The 21,613-nt window shown below is 35.9% G+C and overlaps 1 long non-coding RNA gene across 1 annotated transcript; it reads left to right on the forward strand.

The window, feature by feature from the left end:
* The first annotated feature begins 6,084 nt into the window (after positions 1-6,084).
* Positions 6,085-21,234, forward strand: LOC103102574 (uncharacterized). Its single transcript, XR_467805.3, has 3 exons — positions 6,085-10,203; positions 15,005-15,094; positions 17,554-21,234. It is a non-coding gene; the product is annotated as an uncharacterized LOC103102574 (long non-coding RNA).
* Positions 21,235-21,613: the final 379 nt, after the last annotated feature.

The following is a 21,613-nucleotide window of genomic DNA, read 5'->3' on the forward strand; positions in this document are numbered from 1 at the left end:
TTTGATAAAGAACAAATGCTATCAGAAAAATTACTTCCTCCTTTGACTGATAAGATGATTCAATTAGGGACAAAAACAAAAAATATAACTTAATTTTTGAAAGGCGAGGATTAGATAAAGAACAATCATCAACAACCTGGTTTAAGCCAACTTAAATCCCTTAAAATTTTACCTTTCATTCACATTAACTAATTCAACAATTATTGATGATAAATAGAGTTCTGTGCTAGGAGCTATCTGGGTTACAAAGAAATATGAAACCTTGTCACTGACTTCAAGGTGTTTACAATGTAGAAGAGGAGATAAGATGTGAACACAATAAATTACTTCCCAATTCAAGTCATTGATATAAAACAAGCTGTGTTGCTTGGGTGAAAGAGGAAGTGACATTTAGGGCAGGATTGGTCCCTGAAGATTTCACTAAATGAGAAAGAGGAGCTGAAGAATAATTGTGTTTTCACCTCAAAGAAGTAGAGAGACAAGAAAACAAATAAAATATGTATATTTTTTCATCTCTGTACAAGATAAAGTTATCTATAGTTATAGATTCTACTCTAGGATGTTTACTATGACAGGTGCAGGTATAGCATGTGATATGAAGTAAAATATATTAATATCAAAGGAGAGATCCACATAAAGTGCTCTAAGAAAATGATCATGGATTTGGGGGGCAGCTAAGTGATGTAGTGGTAGAGTTCTGGGCCTTGAGTCAGCAACACCTGAGTTCAAATCTAACCTCAGACACCTACTAGCTGAGCAAGTGACCTGGGACAAGTCATTTAACCCTGTTTGCCTCAATTTCTTCAACTGTAAAATGAGCTGAAGAAGGAAATGGCAAATCACTTCAGGATCTTTGCCAAGAAAGACCCTAATGGGTTCACAAAGTCAAACATGACTGAAAATTTCAAGAGTAACAAAACATCATGGATTAAGAATTAGAAAAGCCCTACATAGTGATTTTATCAATAAAGAAGTTGTGATACAGTAAGGTAGGCACCTTGAGGGCCGGGAGTATTTCTTTTTTTCTTTTCTTTCTTTTTTTTGTCTTTGTATCTTTAAGCTCAGCACAGTGCTCACCACTTAGCAGGAACTCAATAAATATTTGTGGAATTTTTTTGCCTTGCATCCCATTACAATATGGAAGGTTATGAGAATTAGAGATTTCAGAGGGATGATAATGAATTCCATTTTGGACATACTGTGTTTTATATAAGGAGTTGTCCAATAGGCAAGTAGTCATTAGGGCTACAGCTCAGGAGAGGGATTAGGGTTGGACAGATAGATTCAGTAATAATTTACCTATTAAAAAGGATTTGAGGAAAAGAACATCCAATATTTTAATCCTAAATTTACAGACATTCAAATTCTAACACAACTGTAGAGGCTTCCAACTGTGAGGTTAGTCTTACTCCACTCATTTAAACTAATCATGTATATTTGCTACAGAAGGCCCCTACCAAAATTCCTTTGTCATCTGGGAAAGCAGGTCCAAAATTCAAGCTAGAATCCAAACTCTGGCATATGAATTTGCTTTTTGGATTCCTTCATGAACTTTCCATGTTTAGATCTTTTTGAACTGTCCCTTGGGATATAAATATTTGTATTACACATATTCTATGTCTTTTAATAGCAACATCTAGGAATTCGGTAGGAAAAAAAATAATGCCCTAGTAAATTTAATCTCTTCTGCAAACATAAAACATTCTTTGGATTACCTTCCCTGACCCCTTAACTAGATTGACATTACTTACTAAGTCATCAATTCCATTCCAGACACTCATTTCCAAAGACACTTCCAACTTACATCTTATACTTTGCACGTGCTCTTCTGGGCACTTAACAAAGAATTAAGACAATATATTTTTAACCAAAATATCAATAGCAAAAGGCATTCTAAGGGAAAAAATTTTGGAAGGGTTATTCATTTTAAACATGGTTTCAATAGAATATATTTATAGAACTGAGTAGTGAGAAATAACACATTTAAAAATATCTATCCAACAATCTCTTCTTTTTCACACAGATCATTAATGTTAAGACAATTCACAGACTATACCCCACGCTAACCTCCAAAAAAAAAAAAATAGGAATGCATTTTGGAGGCCTGGAATTAACTCACAAATGGGGACTTTTGTTCTTTGCTCATTGAGTGTTCAGAAAGCCACCTACACACCATGTGTGCACCTCTCTAGGACAGGGATAGTTGTGCCCAGGAGAGCAGGATCTTTTTGCTGCCATAGATCCTATTGCCTTAAGTGGTCCCATAGAAGCCTCTCAGGGCCTGCTGAAACTCCAGTAATGGGCCTCTAAACAGCAGGACTTAATGATTCTAACAGTTTTCTGCTATGACCCCTACTGTTTATATAGCACAAAGTAAAGCAAAGATAATAAGAGGTATTGAAGATCCATAAGAGTCTACTCCTTAAAGACAAAGAATTAATTCAATTCAATTCACACATGCTCTGTGTAAGGCCCTACATTAAGGGGCTAGGAATAATAGGAATCCATAATTTCCTTTATTTTTCATAGGATCCCAGAAATATAGGTAGGACAAGTAGAATTATCCTCTTTTTGCAGATGAAGAAACTGTAACTGAAGAGAAATGACTCTTCCAAGGTTGCTAGCAAAAGGCAGAGGGGGAGTTCTTGGCTATATTTTCTGCCACCAGAGCCAGCTCATTGTAAGTCTGAGCATTTTGACTTCCAAAATCAACAAATGTTACAAGTCAAGGCTTAATTTTCCTTTTTGTTGGTTGCTTAGGCTTAAAAAAGTGAAGGAATAAAGTGTTAATAATGTAGATTGAAGCCAGAAGTGTTGTGCCTTTTCTCAGAGGTGGCCATTAAGCATTTGCCAGCATATCCTTGCCTCCATATTCAATACTTTTTCCACTATATCATCAAAAACCTCTATCTCTATATTGCCTTCTACATAGTAAGTGCTTTAAAAGTGTTTGTGGAGTGAAAGATGACCAGATGTCAATGAATGAGCAAATTCTATCAGTAAATGAATTCTAATGTAATCAGTATTGTCATCCATAGTTCATATTTAGTCCTCAAGGCAGATTTCGGGGATGGTCATCCTTGGATAGCTATTCAAAAAAGTCCACTTTGGGGCCTAATTTATAGATTAACTAGATGATGACTAAATCTCTATTTTATTTTATATTGCATGGATTCAGTCTCTGGAGAGGCATGGCTAATGGATAGTGAGACAACCCTAGAGATGAAGAAAACTGGTGTTCACTTCCAGCCTTTGATATATACTGGCTATGTGACTGAGCCACTTACTTCCTTGCGCCTTAGGAAGCTATCTTAAGATATCAAATGAAGAAGAGTTATTGTTTTTTATTGGTAGAGGGAGTTTCCTACCTGGAAGTTCCTTATTCCAATTCCTCATACCAATAAAATCACAGGGCAAGTCTAAAAATGATATAGCCTCAAACTATCCACCAGCATTGAGATGGGATAGAAATAGCCGAAATTGTAAGATCAGGTCCTTGTACAAAATTCTAGTGGAAGACAAGGCTAGTCTAACAGAGCAGATCCCTCCTTGGCCAAACATCCCTTAAGAGCCCATTGGGGCATTGGTATGACTGAATCAGAAGGAGACCCACCAGTTCAGCAAACTGTCAGAATACAGACCACTACTTCAAAAAATTCTAAGTCTAAAACAAATTGAGTCAGGCAAATAGTCAACTCTTTGTGTATTTCTATATCCTGCTGCCTAATTTGGAACTGGTCTCACAGCCCAAACCTTTACTCCTGTATGAGGTCTTAGGCCTTTGTCTTTCCTTCTTGGATTTTGGCCCCAAGAAGTAAGGCTGGGGTTGGAATAGCCTGACCTTTTGTGGTTGAGTTTTGACTTAGCCCCCCTGTACCTCTTTCCCGGGAGAAAATTTCATTTTCCTCTTCTATAGTCTTTTTCTTTATCCCTATTACTAAGTGATTCTTTTCCCCCAGCCCTTAGTCCACTAGGGATTTTTTCCCCACATCCCTAATTCTTCACATGAAGTATGTTCCATTGGAGGCCATATAAGGTCCTTAATTCTTAATGGTATTCCTAAGACATAACCAGCCCTTGAGTATCCTCCCTTTCATTCATGAAAGTTTGCAAAACAGAGAGAAGAAATTCAGCAGACTGCCTGCCAGGACAAGCACTTGGCTATCCTTGCCCTTGCCCACTCCTCTGCCCTGGCTCCAGCTTCCTCTCTGTACAGAGAATGTAAAACTTGTTGACAGTTGGGGTCTGGCCACATGCTTATAATTATCGGATCCACATTAAACTGTAACATGTATTCATCTCAAAACATGTGTGCTCTAAGCAAGCCCACTTTGGTGATACAAACTGATTAAGACTATCATGGCTAGACTTCCCCCTCCTGCCAATACATCCAATTCTGCCTTCCATTCCTGTCTCTCTGAATCACTATTTAGAATCAACAACATGGGACCAGGCCCAGAAACCCTTGAGTGGGTGGGTAAAGGTGGTTAAAAATAGCATTGAATGACACAGTGCCTGACACATTGGAGATGCTTAATAATAAATACTAGTTGATTGACTAATTAATGAAATATGAAGTCTGGAAACTTTGGTACTGTTTTGAATAAATTTTAGGCATGATTGTTATGGACATTCCCATTTTGTGGTTTTGGAACTCAACTTAGAACTAAGCAACTTGTTTGGAAAGATGTTTTATTAGTAGTAAGTTAGAAAGAATATGGGCCAATCTACCATTACTTCCAAATAGAACTGCTTTGTGGGTGGGCTAAAGCCTATAGTCACAATGATGAGGTAGCAGGGAATAGGGATAGCTTAGAACCTTAGAGTATAGGTTCATAACATATTGAAGCCTAGAGGATCACTTCTCAGAAATCATAGAACATTTTAAGTTCATAAAATAAATAGAAATTAAAAGGAAATCAGCTATATTGAAACATAGCTATCAAAATATTAAAAATTCTAAATTATGGACCTCAATTGAAGAATACCTGCCATAGAGGAAACCTTGTAAAACACTAGAATTAGATTCATAAAAATCTACCTTTGAGACCTGATTCAAATAGTTTACTTTGTTGTATAACAATATTTGGATATGGATAATGATCTTGGATAAATCATTTAACTTCTCTGAGTCTCACTTTCCTGATGAGAATGAAAGAAACATGATACTCTCTCTATGAAGTAGGAGAGTTATTGTGAAGAACTAGAAAATCATTTATGTATATATGAACATCCTGATGGACATAAAAATGTTTTAAAAATATTTTGCTTTCCTTTGCTAAAATGTAAACTCCTTGAGAATACAAACATTTTTATATGCTCAGTACCTAGCATATAGTATACATTTAATAAATGTTTATTGAATTAAATTTGTAACATGAAAGTACAACATAAATGAACAATTAAAAAAATATTCCTATATAAAGAAATTTCACCAAACAGGAGGAACTCAGCCAGCCTAGGAAGGTCCATTCTAAGTAATCTTAACAATACCTACAGTGATCAAGATAGGAGAAAAATCATCATGTATCCATTATTCATTTATAAAGAGAGTACCTTCATAGAAAATGAAAATCAAGAATGATTGCACTATGCAAGGACACTAGACTACTATAAATGGATATTATTTTCACAGACACTGAACCTACATCTTCAATAATTTTGAGTTTAAATAAAAGGTTTGATTTTATTATACATGAAGGTTTGAAATAGAATGAAATAGAAGGTAAGTGTATAGGTATAGGATTTAGGATTTCTGTTTAGAAATAATAATTATTAATATACTTTTAAAGGGTTACAAAGTATTGATCAACATCCACCTCAGGGGGGTTATATTGTATCCACCTCAGGGGGGCTATCACATGTATATAATATAAATATAATGTTATTGTAAGTTTTTTTTTTTACATAGTAACTGTAAGGTAAATTTGAATTAATATGTTTAGGGTTTTTTGTTTCTATAGAATATAGTTAGAAATGTGTTATTCTCTAACTGTAAATAATTGTAATGTGACACTTGCATGTTGCAAGAATTTTTTTTGCTTTTTTTCTTTTCTTCTTTTTTCTTCCTCTTTTTACCTCTCCCTGTTTCAAATATAAAGTAAAGAATAGTTAGGTTAAATGATTCATTGGTAGACTAGACTCCCAAAGAATCACAGGGGGGTTATGTTATAAGGAATTTCACAATTTCACTCTGTCTCATGAGGAGCAGAAGTTTTAGGTCAAAGGAAGTTTTTAATTTGTACGCTGTCTTCTTCAGACACAGCAACAGATGGCTCTCACCCTCTGTCTCTTTAAGAGGCAATAGCAGATAGATTTGAATTCCATCTCTTTAAGAGAAAACTATAAAACAGAAAAAAAAGTCATTTAAGTAAGGAATTTTGGTGTCATTCTCGGTCATGAAGATCTGACAGTTACTTTTGAGAGTTTGTCATATAGATATCAAAAGAGAAAGAGTCTAGTTACTGAGGGGTTTTTCCTTCTCAGTACTCTGAGAGAGAAGGGTCTAACTCTGAGGTCTTTTCTCCACAGCACTTTAAGAGCAACTGGAGAACTGTCTGTGTCTGTGTGATCAGCAGTTTCAAATGACAGTTAATAGAAGAATTTCTTTAAAGAGTTAGTTATTGATAAATATTCATCTATTAGTTAAGTTAGATAATGAATTAATTCATAGTTAGAGTAGTTTTAGTCAGGCTTGCTTTGCTGGGTAAGGAGGTCCTGCCAAGAAAGGCAGTTAGAAGTAGGGTTCTTTAGAGATTTTTAGTATAGGATTTGGGTTTTAAGATTGAGTATAAGATTTAGAGATAGACTATCCTTTTTCCTACCTCCTATTTCTTATCCCTACCTCTCTTCAATATAAATAAGGACACTGGTTTACCAAACTGCTCTCAACAACTTTCATCGACCTCCACCAATAATATTTACCACATAACAGCTTGGCTATAAATATTTATTAGCTATAACAGTACCTAGCATACACAGTAGACAATAAATGTTTATTGAACTAAATTTGTAACCTGAAATTACAGCAAAAATGAAAAATTGAAAAAAAATTATTCCTATATCAACACATCAAGGGTTAATTTAAATTAGACTGGATATTTGAGTTTCCTACTACAAAATTGACTATGAGCTCATAATTCCCCCCCTAACTTGTCCACTACTGTGTCATTTGAATGAAGTAATAGCCTGGAAGGATCTTTGTCAAAATCTTAACAAATAAAATGTAGCATTTCCATTTCCTCAATTCTAGGGTGGTTCAATAGAAGGAGTTTAACTATTTCTCCCTCAGAATTTTAGGGTAACCCAAAAGATTTGGGTTTCTAGTACTGCGGTTCGTATGCTCCTATTATAGGTTCATTGACTATCAATCAGAGCTAATTCTCTTTTTTGAAGGATATTTGTTAAGCAGGCACAGCAATGACAATTATTGCAGAAATATCTTCTTTAATTGAGGGCTCACTCTTGCCTTGTACAAACCAGGCTTCTGGAAAAAGTAAGCCCAAACTTGGGGGGCATATATGACCAAGGAGTAAATCCTCAAAGGTACTGGAATTCTTTTTTCTCTTTTTGTGGCATCCTTAGAAGATTCCCCTTTGTTCTCTGTTGAGCTCCAAGGGTTTGTGCCTTTGCAGTGGCCTGAAGCTTTTCCCCTGGTATTTCTTCAGAGTGTCTCTCAGCTCCTGCTATAGATGCCGCTATTAGGGATTACAGCTGTGGGGGCACTCTGAGTGATTTCAACTCAGATGGGAATCTTTTGATATTTACAATTTGATCACCTGGTCAGTTTTGGAAGGGAAGGAGCTCAAGAGGAGAAACACAATCCATCTTCCCTGAAGGAAGTCCCCATTAAGGAATTCTTCCCTACTGACCTGTTGCTATAATGTTCAATTCTGAACTTGCCTACTGGCATGTCAGATTCTTTCAGCTAGTCATATGATATTTTCCAGTATGATATCATTTGTCTTTATATAGTCAAAGCCCTTCATTCCAAATGGATAAGGACTTTTATACACCTACAATACACCTTTGATTGGCTGATTTAATTTAGCTGTTTGAGTCTTCTGTTATTTCACTATGCAGAATGGTGATTATAAAAGGAACAAGGACTAAACCTATATCAAATTGGTGGTTCCATGGACAAAGGCTATATGCTATTTTCTTTTTTTCTAATGAGAGGGAAAATTGTACAGAAAGGCAATAGGGCCTGGATTCAGAGGACCTACGTTCAAATCCTGTCTCCAATGTCTATTATTTGTTGGATGAGTGTAAGTCATTTTATCTTACCCAGGTCTTTATTTCCTCACCTTAAAGATGAGAGGGTTGGATGAGATATCCTCTGAGATCCTTTCTTCTGTGAATCTACAGGGTCACAGCCAGAGAAAATGAAATGCCTCTGCAATTATGAGTGGAAGAGGAGGCACTGACACCACTTTCTAAGCTTCTGGTTCTCTCTTGTTCTGCCTCAGACTCAGCAACACTGAACATGGAACCAGTGGCTGGAGATTGGCTAAGAATTTTTAATACTTTATTCTTGAAGAAATACAAATTATTTCAAGGGGAAAAATCTTAGTAAGTCCAGTGGCCCCAGTGTAACTGAGTGCTTCATGGGTTGTTAGCTAAATTAACATTTTGTATGCTTTCCTGGAAGAGAGGAGTGGGCTTTGAGACTTAGGAAACGCATCAGATTGCAGATCTTTATGCCTTAAGGTCCAAGTGGGCTTTAGGTGTGTGACACAGAACTTCAGCACCACATCACAGTAGCCTTTTGAATGTGTTAAACTTGGAAATATCTTATACTTGATATATCTAAAACAATTCATTATCTTTTCCACAAACCCCTTCTTCAGAACTTTCATAGTGCTATCAAGGGTACCGTCAACCTCCCAGTCACTCAGGCTCACAACCTTGATTCTTCCCTCTCACTTATTCTATAATGTATAACCCATTGTCAGATCTCATTGTTTTTACCTTCATGTCATTTCTCGAATATGTTCATCTCGGATAGAACCCTTTTCTCCATTCACCAAACTATTTGAGACTCTCATCACATCTCTCTACTCCAACCAGCTACTAGTGATTTTCCTGAAATACAAATTTAACCATGTCATCCCCATTTAACCTAATCCACTGGCTCCCTATTACCTTTAAGATCAAAATAAAAATTTCTCTGTTTGACAATTGACACTCTTTTTTACCCTGGCCTTTTCTTGGGGACACAGTGGCTTTAGCAAGGGGCCAGGAATCAGGATAGACATGAGTTAAAATATGACCTCAGATATTCAGTGGTTACATGATCTTGTACAAGTCATTTAATCTCTGGTTGTCTCAATCTCCTCATCTGTAAAATGGAAATAAAAATAGTACCTGCCTCCTCAGGTTTTGATAAAGATCAAATGAGTTAATAATTGTAATGTGTGTAGCACAGTAAATGCAACATATGTTAGTTATTATTACTATTATTATCATCTTACAATTTACTTTGCAACACTGGGTCTTCCCTCTGTTCTTCACATATAACACTCAGTTTCCTATCTTTGTGATTTTGTATTGGCTTCATGCCAGGAATATTCGCCCTCCTTGTCTCTGCCTCTTTCAGCACTCAGTCCAAAGCAAATCTTTTGAGAGAACCCTTTCTTGGTTTCCCCAGCTCCCAATATCTTCCCTTCTGAGATTATTTTTCATCTACTTTGTGTATATCATTCCAGACTTAGTTATTTAAATAGTTTTTCCCATTAGAATGTGAGCTCCTTGAGACAAGGACTGTTTGGGGCTTAAAAAAAATCTCAGTGCTTTTTAACATAGTGTCTGGCACTTAATAAACACTTAATAAATGCTTGCTGAGGCTAGGTTGCACAGTGGATGGTGTAATAGGAAGAAGAAATTTGCAAAAGGACTTTGCAATGCAAACTTTCAAGTGATTGACAGGAGCATGTGACAGAGAGTCACATGGGAGCCTAAGGGGTCAAGATCTGGGTAAAGATTCTAAAGTCCCAACAGAAAAACTCACTTCTCTCGGAAAGGACCTTGGATTGGAGGTTTTACATCAGGTTTCTGGCCTTTTGGTGATACTAGCCGAAGAGAGAGGAATCTTTTGAACTGGCTGCTGGCAGCTGGAACAGAGAACTAAAGACTCACTTCTCCACTGGACTTGCTTTGGACAGTTTCATCTGAAGATCCCGGCCCATTGATTGGACTCCATTTGTGAGATTTTGTGTTGGGGAAACAATGTTTTTAGCTTAGATAAGTTAGGTTAAGATAGGTTTATAGAAATTAGGGTTTAAGATTAATTGTAATACTTTTCTTTACCCTTTTCCCTTTCCCAAAAATAAACCTGATTTTTATTTATTTCCTTCTTATTATTTCCCCCTAACAAAATCTCACTATTACAATAGAGTGCCAGATCTGGATATGAAAGATCCTGGGTTCAAAACTGGCTTCACACACTTCCTAGCTGTTGATCCTGGGCAAGTTCCTTAACCCTGATTGCCTAGCCCTTACCACTTTTCTGTCTTAGAATTGATACTAAGACAGAAGATAAGAATTCAAAAAATTAAAACTAATGGAACACAATTCCTCCTTTAGGTTGGTTTAACATACTTAGTCAGATTCTAAAGACAAATGTAACAAGTGGCCAAATAAATGATTGACATTTGGGTGGAGGAAAAGACTGGGAATCATTTTACTATTTTTTTCCCCCTTTTACCCACCCTAGGCCCAATACAGTTAAAGGCAGAGACAAAGGCTTTTTTAGAAACACAGAAATCTAGTCTCTAGAGAGACAAAGAAATTTGCAGCCATAATATACAGGTGCCCAAAACAGTACCAAGCAAGAAGAGCTCTTTGTTGTACCTCCATTTATGGCTACAATTCTCTCACTGGCTGAGAGGTTTTCTCCACAGCTGTGGCATGCAATCCAAGTATTAGGCATTTGAAGAAGAAACTCATGGGGCAAATCTCCAACCTCAATATAACTGGGTAGAAACTTGAGCTGTGAGTTTCTGTCTTCTTTTTTAAAAATCAATTTATTTTTATTCAACATTAGCTTTTTAAAAATTATTCCCTCCTCTTACCTCTACCCCATCCATTGAGAAGGCAACAATGTGATGTCAATTATATGTGAAATCATGCAAAATATAAAATATATTTGCATATTAGCCACATTATAAAAATTAAAGATAGTGAAAAAATTATGCTTCAGTTTTCCCTGAGAGTGGATGGCATTTTTCATGTCTCTTTCTACAAGAATCTTTTCTAAATATCCAGGAGAGTGAATTGTTGTGCTTTCTTGGTCCAAGAGAAAAAAGAAGAAAAAGAAAAGTAGACTTGCCCTACTGAGGACTTTTATTGATCCTCCCACCTACTATGGGTTACACTTGATGCTCTCTTAGACCATTTCCAGTACAGAGATTCTGAGATTCTCCTCCCCCAAGGATCTTAGAGAATTGGCCCCACCAGCTTGTCCTGTTTGAAAATCCTTAATCACTTTGTTCATATATTCTTTGTGCAGATGAATATTTATTTATTTATTTATTTGAATCAACAAGTCTTAGTAAGACTGAAAAGCAATAGGTCAATAGAGTGAAAATAAATATATTATACACATCGTCCGGAACTGAGATAGTATAGTTTTAAGTTATCAAAACTGTTAAAGCTTAAAATTGCACTGACATTTGGGACATTAGTTATATGTTAAAAAAATTAAATGGTAAATAAGATATACAATTGCCAAATGCTGAGACTGACTCAATGTAACTAATTAAAACATCAAATACATTCCTATCACATTATTCTGTTGGACCTCTCCAAATAGCAGAGCCATCTTCAAGTTCCCAGTTCTCCTGTATTCTTTATATTTATTCAACCAGAAAGATCATGCTATTCCTATTTTTAAAATCCACTGAGACTGTCCCTTCTTCTTCAATTCTGCTGCCACAGTTTTCATCCAGGCATCTATTTTATCTCACTTGGATTACTGTAATCTCTTCCTCATGGGTCGCTGCCATTTTGTCCACTGTAATTCATTTAAACCACAGCTACCAAAATAATTTTCATCAAGTGCCACTCAGACCTCATTCTTGCCCTACTTACATAGTCCAATGCCTTCAAGGCTCTCTAAATCCAAAGAAAACTTTTCATCATTGATTTCAAGGCTTTGTATATACTGACCTCATTTTAAATGACTTGTTTTTATTTCAGATGATTTTAGTAGTCTCTACCTATGACATGACTATTATTAATATTATTATCAAGAGTAATACAATCCATTACCATACATGGTATTTAAAGCATTTCCTGAATACTTCACTATTATTATCTGCATTTTTAGATCTGTAACGAATGGTGCCTGAACTTTGGTCAATTAGTGAGTGGTGAGACCAAAGCAAAGTGGACATTCCAACTGTATACAAAATAGCACCAGAAAAGGAGATGGCTCCTACTCTCATGAATCTACCCATTGACAGATCCTACTCACCATTGCAAAATCAACAGTCAGGGGAGAAATCCTACTTATTTGGGCAATTAGGAAGGCTTTAAGTCATGTCTCTTATATACAATAGCTTTGAAATGATGGGCAAATCATGCAATACTCTCAGTGTCCCAGATAGTTCTCTATGACTATAAGTAGTAGAACAGTTACCAATCTATACTAATAGAGGGAATTTCTTCAACAATGGGTTCTGTACTCGTGTGCAACCTGTCCTCCCAAACAAATAAACAAAGGATTGCATGAATAGATAGACAGATAAATGGACAAAGGACAGGAAAGTACTGTTATGAGAGAAACTTCAAGGTCCATATAAGCCATAATACAAAACAATATGATGACAGTCAACTTTTGTGCCACATGAACTCATTAAGTCACAACATTTTAACTTGCATGCTTCACCTCTATCTCCTTATTTTCCTGTTTATGAATCTGCATAGTTCAGACAGGAATTGAAGCCTATCCATGAACTGAAGTTCAGGAACAGTATTCTTCTGACTCTTTCCTACATTTTCTGGTTTTCAGACCCCCTGCCAAATTACCTTCTCCATAAGACTGTCTTCAAATATTATAACTTAATCCCACCTAATATGATTATGTCTACTTGTTTTTCTATGCTTTGCTTCCAAGTAGCCTATCCCTAGCCTTCCTACCATTGACTTAGTTGACAGGAAAGACTTCCTGAAAATCAGTACACATTGGACACCTGAACCTGCTTTCATCCTACTGGATCCAATTGTTGTTGTTGTTTAGTCATTTTAGTTTTTATGACTCTTCCTGACACCATTTTTTTGGCCAGGATACTGGAGTAGTTTGCCATGTCCTTCTCCAGTCCATTTTACAGATGAGGACCTGAGGCAAACAAGGTTAAGTGACTTATCTAGGGTCACAAAGCTAGTGAGTGTCTGAGGCCAGATTTGAACTCAGGGGGATGAGTCTGCCCAACTCCAGATCCAAGTACTCTTTCTCTATGTTATCTAGCTGCCCCTGGCTCCAAATGATTACTCATATCAAATGAAACTAAATCTAGTGATTTTTCTATGATATGCCACTATATTCATGCTGTCTCTTCAACAGAAACTATGCAGTAGCATCATTTTCATCTTTCCTTTACTCTTCTCAATCCATGAGGGTAGGATCTGATAGGACATTTATATATGGTACTTTATGTCTTTGAAATCTAAAGACCAGTGGCATAGAGATATTACATTGGAAAGGAGACATCATGAATTACAGTTCCAGATGTGTCATTGTTTGCTACCTGGATGTTCTTAGGCAAGTCCTTTAAACTCAAGGAACCTCAATTTCCTCATCTATAAAATGAAGTTGTTGGTAGCTGAACTGTAACATCACAGAGTTTACCAACTGAGATGGTATTTGTGTAATGTGAATCCATTGGCTGCATTTTTTCTGAAGGGTGTTTCACAAAATTGCTAAGAATGATTTTCTTCTGTTCCAATTTTGTGTGCCCTTTCTTCCTGGAATGCGTGGTACCTGGAATACAGGACAGGTATAGGAATGTTAAATAGGCTAAGGATGAAGGAAATTATGAAATGGGGAGAAATACAAAGAATTTAAATTTAACTTGGTTATGACCATGTATGCTAAGCCACAGCCCCTTCCTAAGGACCAGCATTCCTTTCTGTATGTGTGAAGCACCAAATTAACCAGATTTTCATTGTTATTCTGTGATAATAAGAATTTTACTCTTATTCTGCAAGACTAATCCAATCCAATAAACATGTATTAAGTGCCTTTTATGTGCCAGGACTAGAGAAGGAAATGGCAAACTACTCTAGTTCTTTGCTAGGAAAACCTCAAACGAGGTCATGAAGACTTGGACATGACTGAAATGACTTAATAACAACAAGATGTGCCACGCACTGTACTAAGTTATGGGTATATAATTAATAAAAAGAAAGACAACCCCTGCCCCCAAGGAGCTTATAATCTAATGGGGAGGAGGGAGACCACACACACAAGATAGAGCAGTCAGTGCAGTGAGCAATCGGTGTACTCCAGGAACCTCTATTAGTTTCTTCACTTTCTTAAGGGTGTGAGCTATTCCTCTCTCCAACTAAAGAGGGACATGGAGATTATGAGGATGTCATGTGTCTACCTTTCTTTCTCATGGGCAAAGAAGTAGCACAAGAAGTGAAGTCAGAGGTGAGCTTGAAAGCATATGAAATATTACCATGTTTTCCCTAATTAAATTGTCTGAGCTCCAGGTGATTTAGAATAGGTAGATCTAAATGGGAAGAGTTTCTAGTAGATAGGGGCTGAAACAAGAACAGGTAGAATCCTAATTCCAAGTAGAATTTGAGAATAACAAGCAAACAGGGCAAAGGATAATACTCCAGCCATCTCTCCTATTTATATTTTTAAGACATGTATAGCATTGTCATTTTATGATAAATGTTTTCTATTATGATACATATTTATTATAATAATTCACATTTTAATAATGCTTTATTATTTATAAAACAGTAAGGTTGTTATTATTTCTTTCCCTTCTAGAAACATTAGATGACCCTAAAAGAAAATATCTAAAGGAAGCAGATTATAAATTTACCATCCTACAAAGAAAAAAAAAGTGAAACATGCAGAGTGAGTTAACTTGAGGAAATTAATTCATGATTTATAGTCAATCAATCTAATACTTTTTAGTTTTCCAAGGTGAATATATATAACAGTAAAAATTTTGTCAGTGAATCAATTGGGGCATAGACAAGAAAGTGGACAACCAGAATCTTAGCCCTCTGAGAAATAAAGGAAAAGGGAAAAGGCCCACATTGTATCACCTTACTTTTGTGCTTACTTAGTGTGGTCAAAATTGGAAATTATACTGAACTGGGATGGAATTTACAATATTGTGAGCCAAGAGATTTAATCTTCTAAATTTAAGTTTAACTTAAAAGTTCTGAGTTTCTTCCCTTCTCATTGTGTAGCTTTATGAAAGTTATTTATTCATTTGAAACCCTATTTTCTTCATCTGTTAATGTGGTAAAAAAATTTCCAATGGAAAGAACAGTACATGTATATCACTAGGACACTGTAACTCTGGGTAGTCATGTGAAAAATACCACGGGATTTCTGGTAAAAAGAAAATAGAAAAACTAAAAAGTCAGTGGTGATTTAAAATTTTTTTTTAAAATTGTTGGAGTCGATAAGGAAAGAAACACTCCTGTCAAGATCAATTCATGAAATTTTCTGGTGAAGTCAACACTTTTAATTTCCTCCTATCTTTGCCATGTTGATTTCGATGTGGTAGGCATTCCCATCTGTGGATATTGGTGTCCTTTTTCAGTTTTCAACAGTATACAAACTGCACAGTTTTTGGAAGTGCCCTGCTGTTAGTACATTTGCTGACTTAGGGTTAGGAATCTCTGGACAGATGGTTTATGTGCTCAGCCCAAATTGAGTGTAATTATTCAAGATTATTTTTTTTTAATTTGGTTGTTTATTGTGCTTTGTGTTTTTTTCTTTTGGGGAGAGAAGGAACAGTCATATGTGTGTTTGTGTCCATATGTATATGTGTGTTTTAATGCCATTGACCTGGAAATCTGTTTTATAGAAATAAGGCAGATAATTCCAATATAATCTAAAATTCAATAACCTAATTCTCATGAGAGAAGGCTAAGAATGGGTCCAGTTGATCTTTTCATTTTCTGGACCCCAGGATCCTTGTCAATAGACTAAGAAGACTCAACTAACAGATCTTTAAGGCTCTTTCTAGATCTAAATTCTATGACCCTATAGTTTTCAACATTTCCTAGGCTGGCACTGTTTGTGAGGATTTCATGTCTAAACATGGCTTCAGTTTCATGTTTGTTGTGCATTTCAAGAATGATGCCAGCTTAAATGATTTCATATGAAAAATGGAAGCCTCCTTACCTCTGTTAAAATAAAACCATAAGAGTTTGTAATTCCTAATTTCCTGTATACACCCTATACATCTCCACACACAAACATATCCATATAATCTGACCACACATCCTCCCACATAGAAAACCCCATGGATTCCATACATATATGGACATAAACAGAAAAATACACAGTAAGCTAGTCATAGAATTATACTGGCTATACAAATAGAGAAAAACAGAGTCTGTCCTATGTGCTTCTGTGCACAAGTATATCAGTCAGGAAAAGTCTCTTCATATAGCTTTTCCCTTCTTCAATCTCTTAATGTATACAATTCAATTTTATTGTTCTGTACTGTTCTATTTTGCTCCAAATATCTTTTACATCAAAGATTGGTTGAAAGGGGAGATAGTTTTTTAATGTGAGGCAGAATATTTTTGTCCCAAGTCATCAATGGGGTAGGAAATCGAGGTTTTTGATTAGAGTGTTGATGAATAGATTTCTAAGTGAAAAGAGATAATTGGAAGAGGAAATAAAAAACACCAGAATTTGAAGTTAGCAAATAATCTATATCAAATGTCGTGAATAAAAGATGCCAGAAAATCAGGCAGCAATGGATTCTCTCAGAAGTAGAAGGTTAGAATTCAACATTAGTTGGATGATAATAATTCTTTCTTACAAAACTCAAAAGGAGTATGGAAACATCTAAATGAAACAAGAGGATAGAATAATTTTTTTCTGATTTAGTAGTTGTCAATATGATTGATGAGCATTTGCTCATTGTTCTAGAATTGTGAACTATGAGGGCCACTCGATGTGACTATGAAATGCTTTGTTCTTGCCCAAAATTATTTTCTCCTAAAATATACCACCAATATAGTTACTCAATCAAGGCTACAATAACTTCAGAGAAAGGTCAGACCAAAACACAAAGCTGTGCTTGGCAACAAGGCTAAGCCACAAGTCCAGTTTATATCTACTTTGCTCTAACACAAGACTCTAGAGACCAAAAAAAGAAAAATGTCATGTCATCAAAGTCTGACAGATTAACCTCAGTGACCTCCCAAATACCATGATTCTGAGGGGAGTAAGAAAATAGAGGCACTCCACAAGACCCTAGATGTTGCTAAACTGATAATCCCATTGACTCAATGATGAGGTCTTTGTAGGTCACTAAACATCTTTGTACTTCAATTTCACAGTTGTTAACCGGGTCCAGAATGAGGAGCAAATAAATAACATTTGGAGGAGCTACTGGGTATCCATACATGTCATTAAATGTGAGATGTGAAATAATGAAGAGAATATGGTACCTTTCAGGTAATAGAAACTTAGGAAGAAAACTGTGTCAGTCTTAGGAGCTATATTGATGGTTATACTATAATAATAATGTCAACAGTGCTGTAACTTTAGTTTTGGCACTCGGATCAAGCAGATCAAAATATGTCCCAAGCAAGCAGTACTAAAATGTCCTGAAATGAACTTTGTAATTCATAATGTGAAAAGAATATGAAAAGTAATTAAATTTGGTTGAATAGGAGAGGAAATTCCTTTCTTATTTCCTCCCTCCCTCCCTTTCTCCCTCCATTCCTTCCTTCCTTCCTTCCTTCCTTCCTTCCTTCCTTCCTTCCTTCCTTCCTTCCTTCCTTCCTTCCTTCCTCCCACAAGCACTTATGAAACTACCTTGAATGTAGCATTGTAGTAAGCAAAGACTTTGTGACTGAAGGAATGAGTTTATTAAATTGTTGTGCTTTTACAATTTTTGTGCATTTGGATAAAACCCTGTTGGCCTGCCCCAGGCTCTTAATGTAAACACTCATATGTTTTAAAAACTATCACCTCATTTGAACCTTGGAACAAACCTGTAAGGTGGGTTGTGAAAGAATTATTATCCCCATTTTATAAAGGAGGAAACTGAGGTGCAGAGAGATCCAATGACTAGAAGTCTTCTAGCTAAAAAGAATAGAAATGGATGGGAGGAAAAAGAGGAAAGGGTACTACTGACTTCAAGATGAGATCCTGTATCTTCATCAATTATTGACAGCAAGTTGGAATCAAGCTATGAGGGTTTTCTGTCTTTTCAAAATATGCAACATAGTAAAAGTGGCCTGAATTTCCACATGGGAAAAGCAAATCAAATGATTTTTAGACCTAAAAATCCTGATGATTTCCTTTAAAGGAAAACAAGAATTCTTCCACAAGTTGTGGTGGTAAAAAAAGACTCATTATTAGGATATAAACTTCAAACCTTATTAAGATTACGAGGCCATAGAAGTACAGTTTATCCTCTTTCCCCTAAAGACATGTTTATTGGCATCTTAAGTGAAAAAGAGAGAAAAAAAGAAAACAACAAAGGGGGAAGGGGCTTTGGAAAGCCCCAAATGTATCCAAATTAGAAGTTAAAAATCCACAATGTGCATATGCCGCATCAAAAGAGATATTGTAATTTAAGGACTGTGGGGGTAAAAATAAAACCCAAATCTGCCACAGTTGCATAGAAATGTGTTTAATCCTCTGTCAGAGTTATTTGGTAGGAAACATTACCCCACCCCCACATCCTTTTACACAGGGCTGGGTGGAAAGTCAGCTGGGCCACTGTGTTCCTACAGGGTCTGTGGTAGGGTTGGCCACTTTTCCAACTCCCATCCCACCCGCACCCTGGGTCTACCACATTTTAAATAAACTCATCTGCCTTCTAAAGGACGCTGTACAGACAGGCAGCTTATTTGTTTGCACTTGTGTTTCTGAAAAGAAAAACTGCTGCTAGTCAAAAAGTTTTGGTATGAAACTTCTCTGCAAGTCAAGAATTGCGTTGGGAAAGCCAATTTCACAGCACTTCAAATGTGCCCTGGAAAGGCATTCTGCTTTCTCCCACTTGGGCACATGGCAGTTCTTCAAAACAAGGACATTGGGGTGCTTAGAGTATTCTCTTCTAGGTCTTTTGTACTCTTGTGAGGCATTTCTAATTTTTACCTTACTTTGGAGGGAAGCAACTTTTAGAAGTTAGGCAGGTGCCTTCAAAAATGGCATTTTCAAGGTGACATGAATGTTTTGTTTGTTTTGAGTTTCAACGCCCCTTCTTCAGAATTGAATGCTAATGTCTGGGATACATAAAAGCACATTTGAGGTACTACATACCACATAGGACTGTTGTTATGCATGATATGGTAGCCTCTACTCATTTAGACTACCTCTACTCTCTGGGACCATTTGAACCAGGTCTTCTACATGGTATCTTTTATAATATTTGAAAATATCTGCCATGCACCCTTAAACATGTCATCTCCAGACTAAAGTCCTCAGTTCTTTCAAGAAATACTTCTCTGAGATAATTTTTAGTTCCCTCAAAATTTGGACACACTAATTTGTCAGTGTCTCTTCTGGTTGTCCTCTTCTGACCACTTTCCAGTTTGCCAAGGCTCCCTCTAAAATGTTGTTCCTAGAATGAACAAAATAATCCAGATATAATCTAAGAAGGGCAAAGGAAAGTGGAAATGCCTCCTACTTCATAGTAAACATTTTAACTGTGTTAATACTGTCTAAGAATTGGTTAGCTTTTGTTGTTATTGTTGGTTGCCATAACACACACACACACACACACACACACACACATAGCACACATAACATTCAAATTGAGTTTGAAGTTCACTCTATCCCTAAGGTTGTATTTGTGTTGGTAAATGTCTAATAAGAGACTCTGAAAAAATAAAAGTACACCAATACACTTTTAGATTTAATGTGCATTACTAATCTTTTTCTCATCACTTTCTTAAATCTAGACAATCAACAGAACAATAAATCAGGTCTAATTTGTCATGTGTGCCAATTTCTGAATGTAAGAGCTCACATTGATAATTGAATAGTTGGCTTTTCTGAACCCATTTGAGCTGGCTCCAGGACACCACTGCCCTGTGGTCTTTTTCATCTGAAAGAGTCAATCTAATTCATCTTGTACTTTTGCTACTCTCTTTTAACTTCAAATTTGAGACTTTATATTAATTCTGATTGAATTATCTCTATTTTCCCATATTTATAATGTTATTATCCTCGTGGGAGTTTTCTAATCCAAGAGGAAACAATTTTCTAAAGAAGGAGGTCTTCATCACTTGTGCAATAGACTTGATGTCTACTTAACTGAATCCTGAGAAGTCTTTGAATTGAGAACTTTGACTTGCTTCCATGCCACCTGCCTGGATTTTTCTTTAAATTCATGGAATTTTTCTTACCTTTCCTTTTTTATTGCAAGCTTAAGATTAAGAGACATGCTTGAAAAATCCCAGAAGTTCTGTCTTAACCATCCAATATTCCTAATATAAAGTAAAATGGCAACTTATAACTGAGAGTTCTTTTGTGCTATCGTTTTTATATGAAGATATGAATGAAATGAGATTTTATCAAACAGGAAGTTGCTGGAATTCCCTCCACCAAGAGAGACTCAGTCATTCATGACTAAATCCTAGGGTCTCATTTAATGTTCAGAAAAGTTCAGTGTCTTGGAAATGATCATGCAGTTATCAAGTTTTAAAAGTGGCATTTGAATTCAGATTTTAACTATAAGTATAGGACTTGATTCAATTATACTTTATTAACTTTAATATTAAATATTCATAGAAAATCTACTTTTACTTGTGGATCACATTTTAAGCAGTGTTGGTTCATTTCCAGAATGTGCATAAAAGGTGAAGTATTTGCATGGGAAATAGTAGTGGCAATAGGATTGGTGATTAAAAGTCTTTCCTTATTTTGAAGAACAAGCTGTCTCTGACAGATAGGACCCAGAGTTAGAGCTTAGATGTTTAGCAAGAAGAAAATTAAAGTCAAAAAGTCTTTGTTAGTCATTAACTATTCTGTAGTATTTTTCATTAAATACATTTTTTGTTCAATTTTGCCTGAAGTTTCAAGGTGTGTCATTTTTTTTTTACTTTGCAATGATTCATTTCTAATGTCATACTGAGCCCTTGAAAAGATTTGGTAATTTGGACTGTAATTGTAATGTGAGGAAGAAGAAAAATCAATAAAAATTTATCCTAAATATCCCAAGCAGCTAATTAATGAAGAAAGTCACCAGATATTTATAGCAGCACTTTTTATGATAGTAAAGAATGCAAAACAATGTAGATGCCCATCAGTTGGGAAAAGGCAAATCAAATAATTAAATTATGGTCCATGAATGGAATGGGCTATTATTGAGCTATAAGAAATGCCATATGCTGGCCTCAGACATTTAGTGGCTGTGGGATCTTGGGTAAGTCATTTAACCTC

Source organism: Monodelphis domestica, chromosome 4, assembly GCF_027887165.1.
Source record: "Monodelphis domestica isolate mMonDom1 chromosome 4, mMonDom1.pri, whole genome shotgun sequence".
In the NCBI taxonomy this organism is placed as follows: Eukaryota; Metazoa; Chordata; class Mammalia; order Didelphimorphia; family Didelphidae; genus Monodelphis; species Monodelphis domestica.